The sequence below is a fragment of the Macrotis lagotis genome, chromosome 1, assembly GCF_037893015.1.
Source record: "Macrotis lagotis isolate mMagLag1 chromosome 1, bilby.v1.9.chrom.fasta, whole genome shotgun sequence".
NCBI classification, from domain to species: Eukaryota; Metazoa; Chordata; class Mammalia; order Peramelemorphia; family Peramelidae; genus Macrotis; species Macrotis lagotis.
Genome location: NC_133658.1, coordinates 583,147,128 through 583,164,955, shown reverse-complemented (window position 1 = coordinate 583,164,955; position 17,828 = coordinate 583,147,128). Strand labels below are relative to the sequence as shown.

The following is a 17,828-nucleotide window of genomic DNA, read 5'->3' as shown; positions in this document are numbered from 1 at the left end:
TTTTCATATTAGGCTCAAATGTGTAATCTTCACCCATTGCTTCTAATTCTGTTCTCTAGGGGATAAAGCAGGAAAAATCTAATTCTTCTTTTAGGTCGTACCACTTTAAATGTTTGAAAACTATTTTGTTCCTTGTGCTCTCCCTCCCACAAAAGTTTTACTCCTACATTTTTTTTTTCCTTTTTCAGGGTAAACATCACCAGTTGCTTTAATGAGATAGCTGGATGGTAGTGAATAGAACTAAAGCATGAATCAGGAAACCTGAGTTCAAATCCTACCTCAAACACTCATTAGATATGAGGGAGTGTCCTAAATAAGTCATTTACCTCAGACTGAATTCTCTAACCATAGAGACAGTAACACCTTTTTAATAGGCTTATTATAAAGATGAGACAAGATAATACTTGTAAAGTACTCTATAAAACTTAAAAGCATTGTTAGTTATTATTAATAATAATCAAAAATCCTTGTACTATACCCTTCAGCATATTAATTGCCCAATCTGTAAATATTTTTCTTAAAATCAGCAACAGAAACAAAAAATCTAAACAAAAACTTTCAAGCTCTTAGGAAATCAATATTAATGGAAACTGGTTCTGTGACATTCTTTTTCTCCTTAGAAGTGAATTGTTCTCAAAGGTCAGTCATAAATCAACTATTTGGAATTCTTATGGCATGTTCCCAAAGATACAATCAACTAACTAATAAGCACTTAGGCACTGTGCTAGGGTTAGAAGATAAAAATGAAACAGTCCCTCTATCCTTGAGGAGCTTATTTTCTATCCAGAAAGAAGAGACATACACATAATTACATGGGGAGTATTAGGAAAGGTCTCATGGAGTTCAAAATAAGCTTTGAAAGTTCGTGCTCAACATAGTAGGGAAGAGTATGTAGTACAAATGATGATTAGAATACCAGGCAAATTTAAAAGGGCCTATTTAATCCACATTGTGCCTCAAATACAACATATTGCTCCCCACCACCACCACCAAGAAATAATATGTGTCAATACTTAAAAACAAAAAGAAAATCCCACAATTACAAAGTTGAGTAAAGGAAATATTTTTTTTTACTTAGACTGGTTTGAGGAAATCTAAGCTTAGAGGAGGAGAAAGAACTATGGAAATTTTCTGTACAAATTCTGAAAAGGATTTCTGAGAACATTTCAGGCTTCAGAAGTAGTTAGGAGATAAACTGCATAGTTGAACTTGGAATCAGGAAAACCTGTGTGAATTCTACCTCAAACACTTAGGTGAATACCCTTAAGCAAGTCACTTACACTTCCTCATTTGTACAAAGAGGTATTGTAATAATAAATGAACTCTACTTCCTAGGGTTTGCTGTGATGATAAAATGAGATATGTGTAAATTACTTTGCAAATCTTAAGTACTATATAAATGCTGTCTTATTATAATTACTATTATCTGATGACATTAGCTCATTTTGAACCTGTGACTTCATAGATATATGGAATTCCCTGATTTGCCTAAAGTCACACAACCAGTAAGTATGTGACAAAGTATGTGACAAAGGTGTGCTTCCTAGCTTTTTTTGGATTCTTAGGCTGGCTCCCCCATGTTATACTATCCCTAGTTCTATACATCTTAATTTCACTCTAAAACTTGCAATTTGATTCTTTTTTCCATTTTTTCTTTAAATTTCTACTATAAACTTAAAAAAATATTTTTCTTTTACTTGATATTCTAGTTCATCAAGCAATTTTAAACAATTTAAAAAGCACTAGGTATGTACAAGGTTGACACAGTAACAAAAAAAGTGCCCATTCCTTGCCCACTGGAGTTTAAACCAGGCAAATAATATGTATATTGTTATGTAAGACAATAAAGTTAATTTGAGGTGGGAGAGAAGTAGATGGAGGAGAGGTAAAAAGAGATGGGGGAATCACAAATCAATAAATACTTATTCAGTACCTCTGTGTCAAGACAGACATTGTGCTAGGTTGGGATACAAATATAAAAAATAAAATCATCCAAGAAATTTATACTCTAACAAGAGAGACAAGCACATTTATAAGGATATACAGACTATAAGGCAGCTACATGGCACAGTACATGGAGCACCAGGCCTGGAGACAAGAAGACCCAAGTTCAAATCTGGTTCCAGATAGTATATTAGCTGAGTGACCCTGGGTAAGTCACTTCACCCTATTTGCCTCAATTTCCTCAACTGTAAAATGAGCTAGAGAAGGAAATGGAAAAGAACTCCAGTATCTCTGCTTAGATGGAGGTCATGAAGAATAGGGAGGGTTCACTAGTTGAGAGCAGAAAATGCTTCAAGGAGCTGGTGGTACATGACTTCAAGAAAAGCAGAAATTCTATAAGGTACAGATGAGGAAGTGAATTCCAGGCATGGGGCAATAAAGTTGAAGGTATGGAAATGGGAGTATCAAGTTTTGCAAAATAGAAAGAAAGCCAGTTTGAGTGAGTCACAAAGTGTGCAAGAAGGGGTAATGTAAAATGAGGGTTGAAAAGAGGACTTTATAATATTTGATTCTAGAGGAATTAAGAGATCACTGGGCAGTGATATGGTCAGATCTGCACTTAAGGAAAATTTCTTTGGCAGCGTAAACTGAATGGGGAAAGACTTGAAGCAAAAGACTAACTGGTAAGTTGCTAAAAAAATTTAGGCAAGCGTATAGTAGTTGTGTTAGTGGATCAAATAAGTTAACCCATGCAAAAAGTTTTGCAAACCTTAAAGTATTATTATTATTATATTTATTATTATTCTTATTTGTGGAGAGAAAGGGTCTGATGAGATGTTAAAGAAGAAAATGGCAAAAATTTATTTAATTAAATAAGGATAACACCAAGGTCACAAACCTGCTACGCTGGAATGATAGTGGTGCTGACAGAAGTAGGTAAGTTTGGAAGAGAGGTGGGTCTGAGGAGAAAGATACTGAATTCTATTTGGAGGAACAATGAGTCTGAGATGTCTCCAGGAAATCTAGTGTAATATGTCCAAATGGGCAATTGGTTATACATGAATGGAGCTCAGGTGAGTGGGGCTGGATACACATAACTGGAAATTATCTACTTAGTAATAATAAGTACACAGGAGAGCTAGTGTGGTCATCAAGAGATCATGTCAAGAGAGAAGTAGAAGCCCTAAGACTGGGTCTTGATGTGAATGATAATAATTCAAGTAAAGGTGATTGAGAAAAAGCAGTTAGATTGGGGCAGCTAGGTGTTGCAGTGGATAGAGCACCAGCCCTGGAGTCAAGAGTACCTGAACTCAAATGTGGCCTCAGACACTTAATAAGGACCTAGCTGTGCGGCCTTGGGCAAGCCACTTAACCCCATTGCCTTGCAAAAAAAAACTAAAAAAAAAGCAGTTAGACTGGAGAATCAGATAATAGTGTTGGGGGGGGGGGGGGAGCCCAGTAAGGAAAGAATATCCAGGAGAAAATGGTCAATAGTGTTAATGTAACAGATCATTCAGGGGGGAAAAATATCAATAAATGTAACATTTAAGAGAAAGAAAAGTTTCATATAAAAATATTGCACAGAATGAGTCAAGGATTCTAAGAGGTGATTTGAGAAGGAATGTATTTCATATATGAGACAGTCAGTACAAAGGCAAAGAAACTAGTTGGGGTAGGTTGTAGTTTAGTGGGAGTAACATATAACATATCCAACTATAATAGTCCTGGTCCCCTAAATTCTGAGGAACTATGTGCATATTTCAGTGGTTCCTCACATATCTCTTCCTGTTCTTTTAGCAACTGCCCTATTATCAATTGTTTGAAAATCTTATTGTTACTGTCCATTCCTCACACAGTCAGCCAGACTGTGTAGAAACTAATATACAGGCAGAAAGTTTCAAGCCCTCCATTCTGTTGATTATAATGCTTTTTTAAAATTAAGTTTAACTAGCTTCTCAATGCAGTTAAAACTTATAGAAACCACCATCAAATAATTATACAAATTAAAGTCAGAGATAAGCAACTAAATACCCAATAAATAAAATGCATGTTTTTAAGTATGTAAGTACACCATCTCATCATCACACAAATTTAAGTCATGGATAAGTATCTAAATAACCCATTAATAAAATGCATGTATGGAAGTATTATATATGTATATTTAGGCTCTGAAGTCATTTATGTGATCAAATTGATAGACATTTGTTTTAATACAAAACTTTGCTATTTGTGTGTGTGTGTGTGCATTTACTTTATTATTTTTAATTATACTGTATTTTTTCAATTAACAAGCATTTTCCCCTCTCCTAAGTCCTTGCCTCATATTCCCATCTGAAAAGAGGAAAAAAAAAAAAGCAAAACCCTCAAAACAAGTACAGACAAATCAAATCTTGGCACCATTCAACACATTAGATGATCACTTGTTAGGAGATAAGTAGTTGCTTCATCATAGGTACTCTGGAATCACGAATGTTCACTGCACATACTCAAGACTTAAAAAATTTTACAATGTTGATGTTATAGTATAAATTGTCCTACTTTACACATTTAATTTTGCATCAAGAGACTAAATGTTACAATGACACCACTGCCATTAAACCCAGTTGCAGACTCTTATTTCTTTATTCTTTTATTTGCCAGTCTCCCCTACATACATGTTCCTTCCTCTAATCCATTCTACATACTACTACCACCAGATAAATTACAAACTACTAAATAGCTAAACTAAATAAAATCACATTCGTGGTTCCCTATTGCCTACAAATTATGAAAATCCATTTTTTCCCCATTTGAATACTGTATATTCTGGTTCAAATCTGCTTCTGCAGTTTAATCTCACACTTCCATACAATATAGACTCGTTCGAACCAAAATGACATATTTATTGTTGCTTATAATATGCTGTAATTTGGACAAATTAATATCTCTATGACCTCAGTTTTCTCAATTGAAAAATGAGTGTTGCAGTGGATAAGGTCTCCTTCTGGTCTAAATATGCTCTGTCTCTGAAATATAACAAATCATTTCCCATTTCCATATTTTTATTCATATCACTTTTATGATAAGTATGGTCTGCTCTCTCCTTTCCATTTATCCAAAGCCTATCAATCCATCAAGGTTCAGCTCAATTCTCACCTCAATTGTCTATTTTGAAGACCAAGGGTGACCTCTCCCTTTTCTGAGCTTTGCACTCATTGGATAGCTTAGGCCTGTGCTTGACACAGAAGATGCAATATTGATGTTCATTTCTTCCCTCCCTCCCTCTTTGTTAGCTTCTAAGTTTTTTTCTCCTTATCTAGAAATAGAAGCCCATTGTGGGCACAGATTACAGTTTACATTTCTTTACTTTTACTTCTCTTTGTACCTGTCAATTTCTTTTTTTCCCTGTTTTTTTTTTTTAGTTTTTGCAAGGCATTGGGGTAAAGTGACTTGCCCAAAGCCACACAGCTAGGTAATTATTAAGTGTCTAAGGCCAAATTTGAACTCAGGTTCTCCTGACTCCAGGGCCACCTAGCTGCTTCTGTACCTGTCAATTTCTTGCACATAGTGGTCTTTCAGTAACTAATTGTAAATGTGGATGTTGTTTGTCATCAGAAACTATGCCTAGCCTTCTCAAGTTTCTTAATGCTTAAATAAGCAGTGTATACATTGTACATCACTGGTAAATGATTTTATTTAAAAAAAAAAGCTTTCTTAAGGTTGAAAGCTTTCAACCTTAAATTTAGAAGAATTTTTCATATATTTTTTTCCTCTACCACTATCTGCTACATGACCTTAGTCCTCTGACTCATCACTCAATGTAACTGTGGCTCTCTGTCTCTCCCTCCTTCCTTCAGTCCACACCTGTCTATCACATCTTTACCTGTGTAAATTTAAATTTTGATCTCTGAAATCAGGCAAGATATTTTGGTGTTTACCAGCCCTAAATCATTCTGGTTCTTAATGACTCGTCAGTAATAGATCCCAGACTAAATCCCACTTGGTCTAGGTTTGGGTCCAAAGTGGCTCACAATGAATTTTAATAGCAGTTGCTTCTAATTTTTTCTGGACAGAAACCTTGAGGGTCTTCCCCTCCCAGACTGATAAAAGAGGCCATTCTTTGCTTAATTTTTTTTCTAACCTATCCTAGATCACTGAATGGGTGTTGCCTCAGTCAAACTGAGACCTAATTTAAATCTTAGTTTAAGGTCAAAGTCTCTTACTGCATTCAGAGATATGTCCAGATGTCCTGATTCACATCTGGTCACTGGACCCAGATGACCACTGAGGGGGCGGGGAGTGAAACTGATTGTTTGCACAGTCCTCCTTCACTTAAATCCAATTCACTTGAATGCCATGGCATCAAATCCCAGATGTCATGATCCTCTTTGAGAATGAAGAACAAAACAACAGCTGCTACATGACTTAGATCTCTGACTTATCATTCTGTTATAGAATCTATAATGTAATCTATAATTTTTTAACTAGGATTTTTCTCAATTATATATCAAGACAATTTTTAGCATTCATTTTTACAAGATTTTGAGTTCCAAATTTTTCTCCCTAACCTCCCCTCCCTTCCTCCAAAAAAATCGAAGGCAATTTTACATAGGTTAAACATGTGGTATCATGTTAAACATTTCCTATTAGTCACAGTCATGAAACAGATCAAAAGAAAGACACAAAAAATAAAGTGATAAAAGTACACGTCAATCTGCATTCAGAGGCCATCAGTTCTTTAGCTGGATGCTATCCACATCTTCCTTCACAGGTCTTTTGTACTTGTCTTAGATCATTGTGCTGCTGAGAAGAAATGAGTCATTCTTAGTTAATCATCACATAATACTGCTAATACTGTGTACAATATTTTCCTGATTCTGTTCATTTCATTTTGCATCAGTTTGCACATGTCTTTCCAGGTTTTCTGAAATCTGCCCATTCATCATTTCTTATTGCACAATAGTATTCCATTACATTCATGCTACAGTTTTTTAAACATTCCCCATTTGGTGGGCATCCCTTCAATTTCCAATATTTGCTACTTCAAAAAGAGCCACTATATTTTTGCATATGTTGGTCCTTTTTCTTTCTTATAATTTCTTTAGAATATATAGTTAATACCACAAAGAGATCATTTAAAAAGTGGTATTTCTAGATCAAAGAATATGCAGTTTGGTTGCCCTTTGAGTACAAATTACTCTCCAGAATGGTTGGCTCAGTTCACAACTCCTCCAACACTGCATTAGTGTCCCAAACTTCCTACTTTTCTGTTTTGTTTTGTTGCAAGGCAAATAGGGTTAAGTGGCTTGCCCAAGGCCACACAGCTAGGTAATTATTAAGTGTCTGAGACTAGATGACCGGATTTGAACCCAGGTACTCCTGACTCCAAGGCCGGTGCTTTATCTACTATGCCACCTAGCCCCCCCCCTTCTCTAACAGTTATCATTTTCCCTTTTTGCCATACCAGTCAATCTGATAGATGTGAGTTGGTACCTCAGAGTTGTTTTAATTTGCATTTCTCTAAGTGATTTAGAGCACTTTCTCATAAGCCTATAGGGTTGATTTCTTCATCTGAAAACTGCCTCCTCATATTCTTTGACATTTATCAACTGAGGAATAACTTGTATTCTTATAAATTTGACTCAGTTCTCTCTATTTTTAAGAAATGAGGTCTTGAGACAGCTAGGTGTCACAGTGGATAGAGCACCAGCCCTGGATTCAGGAAAACTTGAGTTCAAATTTGGTCTCAGACACTTAATAAGTGCCTAGCGTGTGACCTTGGGCAAGTCACAACCCCACTGTCTTAAATAAAATAAAAATTAAAAAAAATGAGGCCTTTATCAAAAACACTTACTGTAAAGATTGTTTCCCAGCTTTCTGCATTCCTTCTAATCTTAGTTTCATTGATTTTGATTATGCAAACATTTTTAATATAATATAATCAAAATAATCAATCTTACATTTTGTAATACTTTCCATCTCATTTGGTCATGATTTCTTTTGTTCTCATAGATCTAACAAGTAGACTATTCCTTGTTCTTCTAATTTGCTTATAGCATTCCCCTTTATACCGAAATCATGGACTCATTTTGAGCTTATCCTGGTATATATAAATATATCTATACCTTGTTTCTACCCTACTGTTTTCAAGGTTTCCTAGCTGTTTTTGTCAAACAGTGAGTATTTGTGCCAAAGGCTGGGATTTGGGATTTATCAAACACCAGCTTACTATGGTCACTTACTACTGTCTTGTGTACCTAATCTATTGCACTGATCCATCATTCCAGTTCTTAGCCAGTAAATCTACAACCTTTTACATAACTTCTATTGACAGTATCAAATAATATTATCAAGTTGATAAATTTCAAGTTGATATAATTTTATGATATATGATATGATATGATGTTACCCTGTATCTCAACCAAATATATACAAAGCATACTGTAGGGCTCTTAAATTTTCCTTTACCTATCAGTTTAAAATGACAGCAAAAGTAGTGTCTCCATTTGCAAAGTAGTATTTCTATTTCAAATCCTTTCACTTTCAGTTAACTTTTCAGTGAAAAACAAGTGGGTGAAACAAAAAAGCCTGCACAAAACACACTGTACCCTTCTAATAAGCCCATTGTTCAACAGTGCAAGATTCAAATACAAACAATTGCTTCATTGTTTAGTTGAGGAGGCTGGGGATAGTTAAATATCTAATAGCACTGGAAAAAAAGTAGGGGTATCCAGAACTAGTCAGTTTAAACTAATGGAAATTATACTGTTACCCTGAACATTGTTGGGCTAAATTTATTATCACAAGTGTCAAATAAAGAATAACAAGTATAATTTGAATACTTTGGATAGATGTTAATTAAAAATAAATCACTTGGGGCAGCTAGATTAGTATAGTGAATAGAGTACTAACCCTGGAGTCAGGAGGAACTGGGTTCAAATGTGACCTCAGACACTTAATAATTACCTAGCTGTGCGGCCTTGGGCAAGTCACTTAACGCCATTGACTTGCAAAAAAAATAATAAATCACTTAAGATTCTTTTTTTTTGTTTGTTTTTTGCAAGGCAAATGGGGTTAAGTGGCTTGCCCAAGGCCACAGGGCTAGGCAATTATTAAGTGTCTGAAGCTGGATTTGAACCCAGGTCCTCCTGACTCTGGGGCTGGTGCTCTATCCACTGGGCCACCTAGCCGCCCCTTGTCCTTCATTTTCAAAGAAGATCATGACATCAGGGAGATGTTATGACAAGCATGACAATGAATTGGATTTGAGTGAGGGGCTGCTGTGCTAAGCCACCAGCCTCACTTTCTCCTGCAGTCATCTGGGTCCAGGAGACAGCCCTGGATGCGAGGCAATCAGTTAAGTGACTTGCCTAAGATCACAGATATTAAGTGTCTGAAGCCATATTTGAACTCAGGTCCTCCTTACTTCAGGACCAGAGTTCTACCTACTGTGCCATCTAGCTGCCCTGTATCAATTAGAACATCGCCGCACCATGCATACAACTAAATCAAAAACTCTAGAAAGATGTCTAATATGGGAAATTTTTAGATCTGAGGAAAATTAGTTTCTTTTCAGATCCATGATTTCAAACTACTGAAAAGCAAAATATTTTTGTGACTAAGGCACTATGCTTTCTAATCAGGGATTGTGGTATTTTAAAGTTAAGATGTACTATAAAAAAGTTAAACATATCCAAGTCTGAATTTAATTGTCTTGAAAATACCCCGTTTCACTCTTTGTATTTATATTCCCAATAACTAGGGTACATAATAAGCACTTAATAAATGCCTGTTGATTGGTTCAAGTCAGTAAACTCAAATGTTGCAGAGACCTTAGCATGACTCTTCTGAAACTGAATCTCTAAACACTATAAGGTTGATGTAACTGTTCACATCTCCAGAGTCTCAGAATCAAAAGGGACCTCAGAAGTGATATATATCAACTTGTACCAGCATAGAAATACTTTGGTTTTTTTTTTTTTAGGTTTTTGCAAGGCAAATGGGGTTAAATGGCTTGCCCACTAGGTAATTATTAAGTGTCTGAGACCGGATTTGAACCCAGGCACTCCTGACTCCAGGGCCAGTGCTTTATCCACTATGCCACCTAGCCGCCCCCAGCATAGAAATACTTAAAGAGGGCCATCTAATCCCTGCTTTAAAATTTCTAGTGATGGTAACCCATTAACACTTTTAGACAGCCCTAACTGCTGGGAAATTATTCAATAATTCCATCCAAAATTTAATTTCTAAGACCTCCTTTTAAGTATCAAATTCCATGAAATAAACAAAAAGAATAAAATTTTGTGAAAATATCATAAAAAGGAAACAGTATAATATTTTTTCAGTTGTAAATCATGCCAATGATCAAAGTGATCTGTGATCTCATCTATTTAGAAATTCCTTTGAACAATGAAGACCACAACACATTCATCCTGTCAGACTCTTCCATGTCCTCCAATAAGTTCACCCCAGGGATGTCACCCAATATACTAGGAGTCCACTTCTTCACTTTCTTTCCACGTTGGGAGGTTACAATTTGGCTGTCTGTTCACTTTTAATAACTAAATATTGCCACACGATCAGCCCATCACTGACACACCTTATTTTAGTTCTTTGGAAATCCCTCAAGTGTGGATGTGTTGTGGCCTGTTCATACCCATCAAATACCCTCTTCATTCTCTTTTGGTCTTGCTGCAGAAGATTAAGACACACTAAACATCAATACAAAATTACTGTAATCAATGTCAGTGCCATTTCTATTCTCTATTATTTTTTCCTTGTCAACTGTTGCAATAGTTCAGGTTTGAGTTTTCATTGTATGCTCCACTTTTTCTCATTTCTTCTTGCTTTTTACTAATTCTTATCTTTGCTCTGATAAACGGATCTAATTATACACATAGATGATTAAGGATAATCAGTTTATCAATAATTGTTTCCCTATCAAAACATAATCTATTTAAGTTTTTGTAAAAGTATCATACAATAATTCCATATCTCCAAAATCTGCTTCTTAATGACACAGACACTTTCCAGACTCTGAAAGTACCATAGAATAAAGGCATAAAAGCAGCACAAAAGCAGAATAACTGGATTAGCCCCCCTCTCAAAATTAGAAAAGAATTCACAAGAATACAACAGTGATACTCTTTAGAAGAATAAAGGTAAGAAAACCTGTTAAGCTAGGATAAAGGTAAGAAAACCTGTTAAGCTAGGGGATAGAAACTAGACCTTTTATCTCAATAATATATAAGGAATCCTCAAGTATTAAAGAGTAATTTCCCCTCTCTCAATTTAAGTCCAAGTCTTCTTGACAATTTATAAGCTTAGGAGAATTGTCTGAGGCTCTGGGAGATAAAGTGACTTGTCTGGAGAGACATATAGCTAGTCTAAGTCAAAAGGTAAGGTAGAATCCAAGTACTCAAGACTTCTACATCAGCTCCTTCTATCAACTGACAGATTGCCTGGAATATGGCAGATGTTTGATTATTTGAATTTTGTTTGCACAGCTCCTCAGAAACCTAGGTTCTCTCTAATAAAACACAATGTTGATCTTTACTGAAGAGATGAATAAATATAACTTAAATGGATTTCCTAAATACTATCCCCCCCCCAAAAAACCAACTACCTCATTAAATGAAGGGATTTTAAAAAATATGTATATATGTATATATATATATATGTGTGTGTGTGTGTATATATATATATAATATATATATAATGTATATATTCTTCCAACTACATGCAAAGATAGTTTTCAACATTCATTTTTTGTAAGGTTTTGAATTTCACATTTTCCTCCCTTGCTCTCTTCCCTTTCTAACCTTGATGAATAATTCAATATAGGTTAAACATGTATAACTATGTTAAACATTTTCATATTAATCATGTTTTGAAAGAATCAGAACAAAAGGGGGAAAAACATGAGGGCAAAAAAATAGAAAAAAAGCATAAACAAATTTTCAAAATTGAAAATAGTATGCTTTGTATTAGTATACATTCAGACTCCATGGTTCCTTCTCTAGATATGGATGTTATTTTCCATCACAAGTTGTTTAGAATGGTCTCTGACCATTGCTGAGAAGAACAAATCCATAATAGTTGATCATCACATAATGTTGCTGTTAACGTGTACAATGTTTTTTCTAGTTCTGCTCACTAAGAGAAGAAGTTTTTCAAGGCCAAAATTATCTATTGATCTATAGGACATGATAATTTGATTATATAAGGACATATTAGTAACCAAATTCATGTGCTGACAGAATTTGGTTATGATTTAAATTCACTTTACAAATCACTTATCCTAGTATACCTTGTATAAAGATAACCACAGCCAAAATTCAAAGGTAGTTTTGTATAATAATGAAAAACATGGAAATATGTTTAACATGAGTATGCATTTATAAACTGTATTAGCTAGTTTGCTATCTTGAGGAGGGAAGGGAGGAAAATTTTGGAACTGAAAATTTTACAAAAATGAGTGTGGAAAACTATCTGTACATGTAATTGGAAAAATATAAAACACTACTAAGAATAGAAAAAGTAGGAAGGAGTAAGCCCCATTATACATCAACTGAGTCAATCTGGAGTTCACAGGGGCCCAAAGAGTCTATGCATAAATAAATTTCCGGGGGGGGGGGTATTAACTGAACAGAAAAAAATTATTTTTATTTTCATTAACCTCTGAAATTTAGAATTTTCTTCAATTATAACTGTAGGCAACAAATGACACTAGTATTAGCTATATCTGTAACTTTATCAATAATTTTAAAAGATATTTATCATATTTCAGTTACCTTAAAATATCCTTTTTAGAAATACCACTATTTTCAAATTGCCATAATCACAGTCAGATATGAACTGTATCATAAATTAGTTTTTAAAATATTTGGATAACTACATTTCAACATAATTGGTTTTCTCTATAACCGTATATATCTTATTCATTTAAAAATATTATGTGAAAGGAATCCACAGGTTTGATGAGTCACCAAAGTAATCCAAGATATCGAAAGATTAAGGGCTCTAACTAAACAGAAGTATAATAAAGTACAGCTTTGAGAAAGGCAGGGAATAATAATTGGATTAGCCTCCTCTCAAAATTACCCAATATAAACACATACTCCATGAACTCAGTCAACATTTTGCTCTAACTAATCTGTCATGACTCTACCAGATTTGCCAACCTCCACATTTGAATAAGAGATTTTGAAGCTAAAAAATACATATTTGCATTGAAATGTCAGTAGAAAAATAAATTTAATAGTATTCAACTCTAATGACAATGAAAAACATACACAAGAATGGTCATAGAATGCCACAGTATCTTAAAGCCAATGCCACTTTGCTTTAAAAAAAAATAAAGAACCCAGTATTTAGCTCTGCAGTCTATGTAGTTCTTAGTATTATGCTAAATATTACAGAATGATAATTCTCAGCCTTTTTCCAACTCACCTTGCCAAAAAAATTGTTATTTCAAATAGACACATAGCACCCACTTACATGAAGTTGATTATTCCTCTTATCTCTTACTTGATTGCATTAGTTTGGGACTTTTCTGCCTGAATTCTTCACCATACTCCTAGAAGCTAACTGCTGACATATCTTTACCATCAGCAGCAGCAGCAGCATCTTCTTTCTGCCTTTCTAATTGGAGAGTGATATCCTGAGCTCCAAACTTCCATTGAAGTTGAGACCCCTACTTAGTCATGTCTAGCCTGAATGCACTTCCTTGGGAGGCCTCTGACTTCACCATGCCCCGATTTTGGGTAACATTTTGTGTTTGGTCTTTTATTAGACTGTAAGCTCCATGGTTTGTTTTTTTCCTATTTTCATCCCCAGCACTTTAGTATAGTACCTGGCATATACAGTAGGCCCTTAATGTTTATTGGCTCAGGTTATTATAGTAATAACTAGTCTAAGAAGGTGAGTGTAATGAAACACAAGTGTTATAAATTTGGAGTCAAGACTTGATTCTGCTAATTCCTATCCATATGACCCCAAGCGATTCCCTAAACCTTTCCAAACCTAAATTCAATTTTGTAACAACTAGGTTAAGTCCACTGCCCAGAGGTTCAAGACATTACATAAGGTGCTGGAGCTACAAGGAAAAAAAGGAAATAGGCCCTCCCACAAAGAGCTTGTCTGGGTTGAGGAGAGGGGCAATATATACACAGATAACTAAATAAAAAACATGGTACACAGTGTCAAGATAAATTAACTCTAATAGGGTAAAAAAGTGCCAACAATGGAAAGGCTTCAGAAAATGCCTCCTGTGGTCTGTGTTAGAAAGATGGAAAAGTTTATTATAAAATATAGGGAGATGGAACAGCTAGGTGGCACAATGGAGGAGGACCTGAATTCAAATCCAAACTCAAGACATTTAATAATTACCTAATTGTGTGACCTTGGGCAAGACACTTAATCCCAATGTCTTACAAAAATTGTGTGTGTGTGTGTGTGTGTGTGTGTGTGTGTAACATATATATATGGAGAAGGGGAGGAACTTTGACAACAGGCAAAGACAAGAGAAAGAATATTATCTTAAGGAGTTCCAACTCTCAATTTAAGATCCTAAGGGCTTCTAAAGGAAAAGCTACCTTAAAAGAATCTAGATGATCAGGAAATTCAATTTAATGAGCTTTTACACAATTTTAAACACAATGCATAAAAGATCATGTTAAATCATGAAATGTTAAAGATGGAAGTAGCTTGAAAACTGGATGGACCTTTTGATCTCCCTACTCTGCTGCAAGATCATGAAAATCAAAACAGTTCCAGTGATTTCACCATTCACATCTTTCCTAAAAACCCTAGGATTGCCTAATTTCCTGTCTGACCTGGAGCCTCCTCCAAGGTGGGGCAGATATGATATCAGGCTCTAGTCATGCCTAACTCCCTTTACTAGGGTCTGAGAAGATTTACCCTTCGAATTCTGTTCTGGCCTTTTTAGCTGCCTCTCTCCAAACTGCTTCCAATCTCCTCTACCTGAAGGCAACATGTCCTTCCCCTGCCAGGGATGTTTCTGTTCACAAGTATGTGCTGAAAAAATCTGTTTGTTTGACCTTCTTCCTGCCTTGGCAGTGCTAGCAGCTTCCTAAGTGCTTCAGGGAATTCCTTTTAACATACTGGCCCACTGGCATAGTGACAGGTGGCTTCTTTCCCACCTCCACTCCCCCCTCAAGAAGAGCCAATTGGGGGTGGGACAGTAAAAATATAAATCCCATACAACACAGGTGTGTAAAATGAGGCTCAAAGACAAGCACTGTCCAAAATTAGATAGCTAAATAGCAAAGCCTGAACCAAAATTCCAAATTTGTAAAATCAAAAATAAAGTATCTCCAAGAGTTTTCCTAAAAAAGATCATTTTATTAAACCATGTTTGAGTATCCAAACATCTTTGAGAAGAAAAATAAGACACAAGGTCTTGTCTTCAAGGAACATAAAATATTAATTTAATATTCTAAATATTTGCAAAGTCCTTCAAAAAACCTGGAAAGACATGCTAAGTAGTGAGCAGAACCAGTCACATTAACAGCAACACTGTGTGATGATCAACTATGATGAACCGAGTTCTTCTCAGAAGTACAATGATCAAAGATAATTGTAAAGGACTTGTGATGGAAAATGCCATCCACATCCAGAGAAAGAACTAGAGTCTGAATGCAGACCAAAGCATACTATTTTCAGTTTTTAAAATCTGTTTTATGCTTTATGTTTTTTCTGCTAATGGTTTCTCCCCCTGATGGTTTCCCCCTTTTGTTCTGATTCTTCTTTCACAACATAATTTAATATGGAAATATGTTTAACAATTATACATGTATAATCTATATGAGATTATTCATTGCCAAGAGGAGGGGGGAAGGAAGGGATGAATCATAGTAGAAAATGTGCAACTCAAAAGCTTACAAAAGGATGAATGTAGAAAACTACCTTTGCATGTAATTGGGAAAAAAATTACCCATTTTTTTTTGCTTTTTGATAGTCAAATCAAACATAGCTGCAATGTTATTTTCAAAGTTAGAGTCATGACTCAGAGGATTATAGACTTTCTTTTAAAATCAGGATAAATCTGAAAATACTAACAGAGTGATTACTGCATTTTTGTTTTGCAACCTGAGTATCAAAATCAACAAACATTTATCATGCATATTCTGTACATGGGGAACTATACAAGATGCTGACAAAAGTACTGTGTTGGTGTCTTATTCTTAATAGTACAATAAAACAAAAACAAGATGCTATAAAAATCTTATTGGAAAGACATGAAAATTGCCAGTTTTAAAATTTGATCGAAAAGAGACCTATTACTAAAGAATCCAGAAGGAGAGAGAAGTTTACAAGTTCACATACTCATCTAATAGGAGGAACAAGCAAAATAGTTATTAAATTTTAATCACAGGAGAGCTCAATCATTCAATAAGTACATATTATTAAGTCTCTGCTTGATATACATAGTGAAATACTCTACACTTAAAAGCTTATATTCTAATTGGAGAAACAACCACATACACATATAGAAGTAAATATATTTAAGATACACAATGAATACAAGGTAGTTCAAGAAGTATTAATAACAGCTGAGGCAGAGAACTAGCAAATAAGGAAAGGCTTCTAGTGGAAAGTAGTGCTTGAGCCAGTTCAGAAAGAGAACAGGCATTCCAAGAGGTGGAGAGAAAGAAGGAAGTGCTTAACAGGGAAAGAAATCAGCCTTAGCAGAAGTATAAAGATCATGATCATGGGAATCGTTGACAGGCATACAGCAATGAGGTCAGCGTAACAGCTCTGTAGTTTGGTGGGTAGACTAATACCTCTTCTCTCCCACACTTTCTTTTGAAGCCTCCCAAATACTGAGCTAGCTCTGACACGTGTATGTGTGTGTGTGTGTGTGTGTACACACACCTGTCAACATGCAGCTCAAGAACACTGCCAAGGTAAGTGAACTTGTCCACAGTACTCAAAACTTCTCCATTTCCTGTAACTGATGGCTCCATATATGGATGGTGTGGTGCTCATTGATGGAGCACCTGGAGTTTTTGGTGTTATTAGGCCAAAATTAGCACAAGCAGCAGAGAATGATCCATTAATTCATTGCATCTCAGCTTCAGAGGGAGCCTTGAGTGCAGTCATCTACAAAGAAAAGATCCCACACCAACATCTCTCTCCACTCATAAAATTGTCACACTGATGAACTTCTCCAGGCAATCAAATTTTGATATAATTTTCCATAAGCCCTTATTGACTGATGGTATCAAAGGTATGGGTCAGATCTACAAATGTTGTAAACAGAACTCTGTTCTGTTCCTGGCATTTTTTCCTGGAGTTGTCAGGCAGCAAACACCATATCAACTGTTCTGTGACCCTTTCTGAAGCCATACAGGCTTTCAGGAGGTGACCATCTTCCAGGGGAAGGATCAGCTTTTTGAGAAGGACTCTGGCAAGAATCTTACCAGCAGTTATTAAAAGAGAAATATCCCTGTGATTGTCACAGGACAATCTATTCCCTTTACCTTTATAGAGATGGACAACAGAGGAATCTTTGAATTCCTTGGGGACAACCTCTTTATGCCATATAACCTGAAAAATTTCAGTCAGCTTTTGGATGTGCAATGAACCCCCAATCTTATAGATCTCAGCTAGAATAGAACCAGCACCAAGTGCTTTGCCACTTGAAAGAAGTCCAATGGCACTCAAAACCTTTTCTTTAGTTGGAACTTCAGCCAGAGTTAGATTGAATTCAACTTGAGGTAAATAATCAATGGTTTCTGCATTGATTGATGATGATCTGTTAAGAACACTATGGTAGGGAGGTGGAGCCAAGGAGAAGAGCCTCTCCTAGGTGTTCTCTCCAAAATATTTCAAAAATATTAAAATTATGACTCTAAATTTTTGAGACAGAATCCACAGAA

At 35.5% G+C, this 17,828-nt stretch overlaps 1 protein-coding gene across 2 annotated transcripts in view; it reads right to left on the bottom strand.

The window, feature by feature from the left end:
• The window catches only part of PAK2 (p21 (RAC1) activated kinase 2), a 105,716-nt gene that overhangs the window by 50,852 nt on the left and 37,036 nt on the right, over positions 1-17,828 (bottom strand). The window lies entirely within an intron of this gene.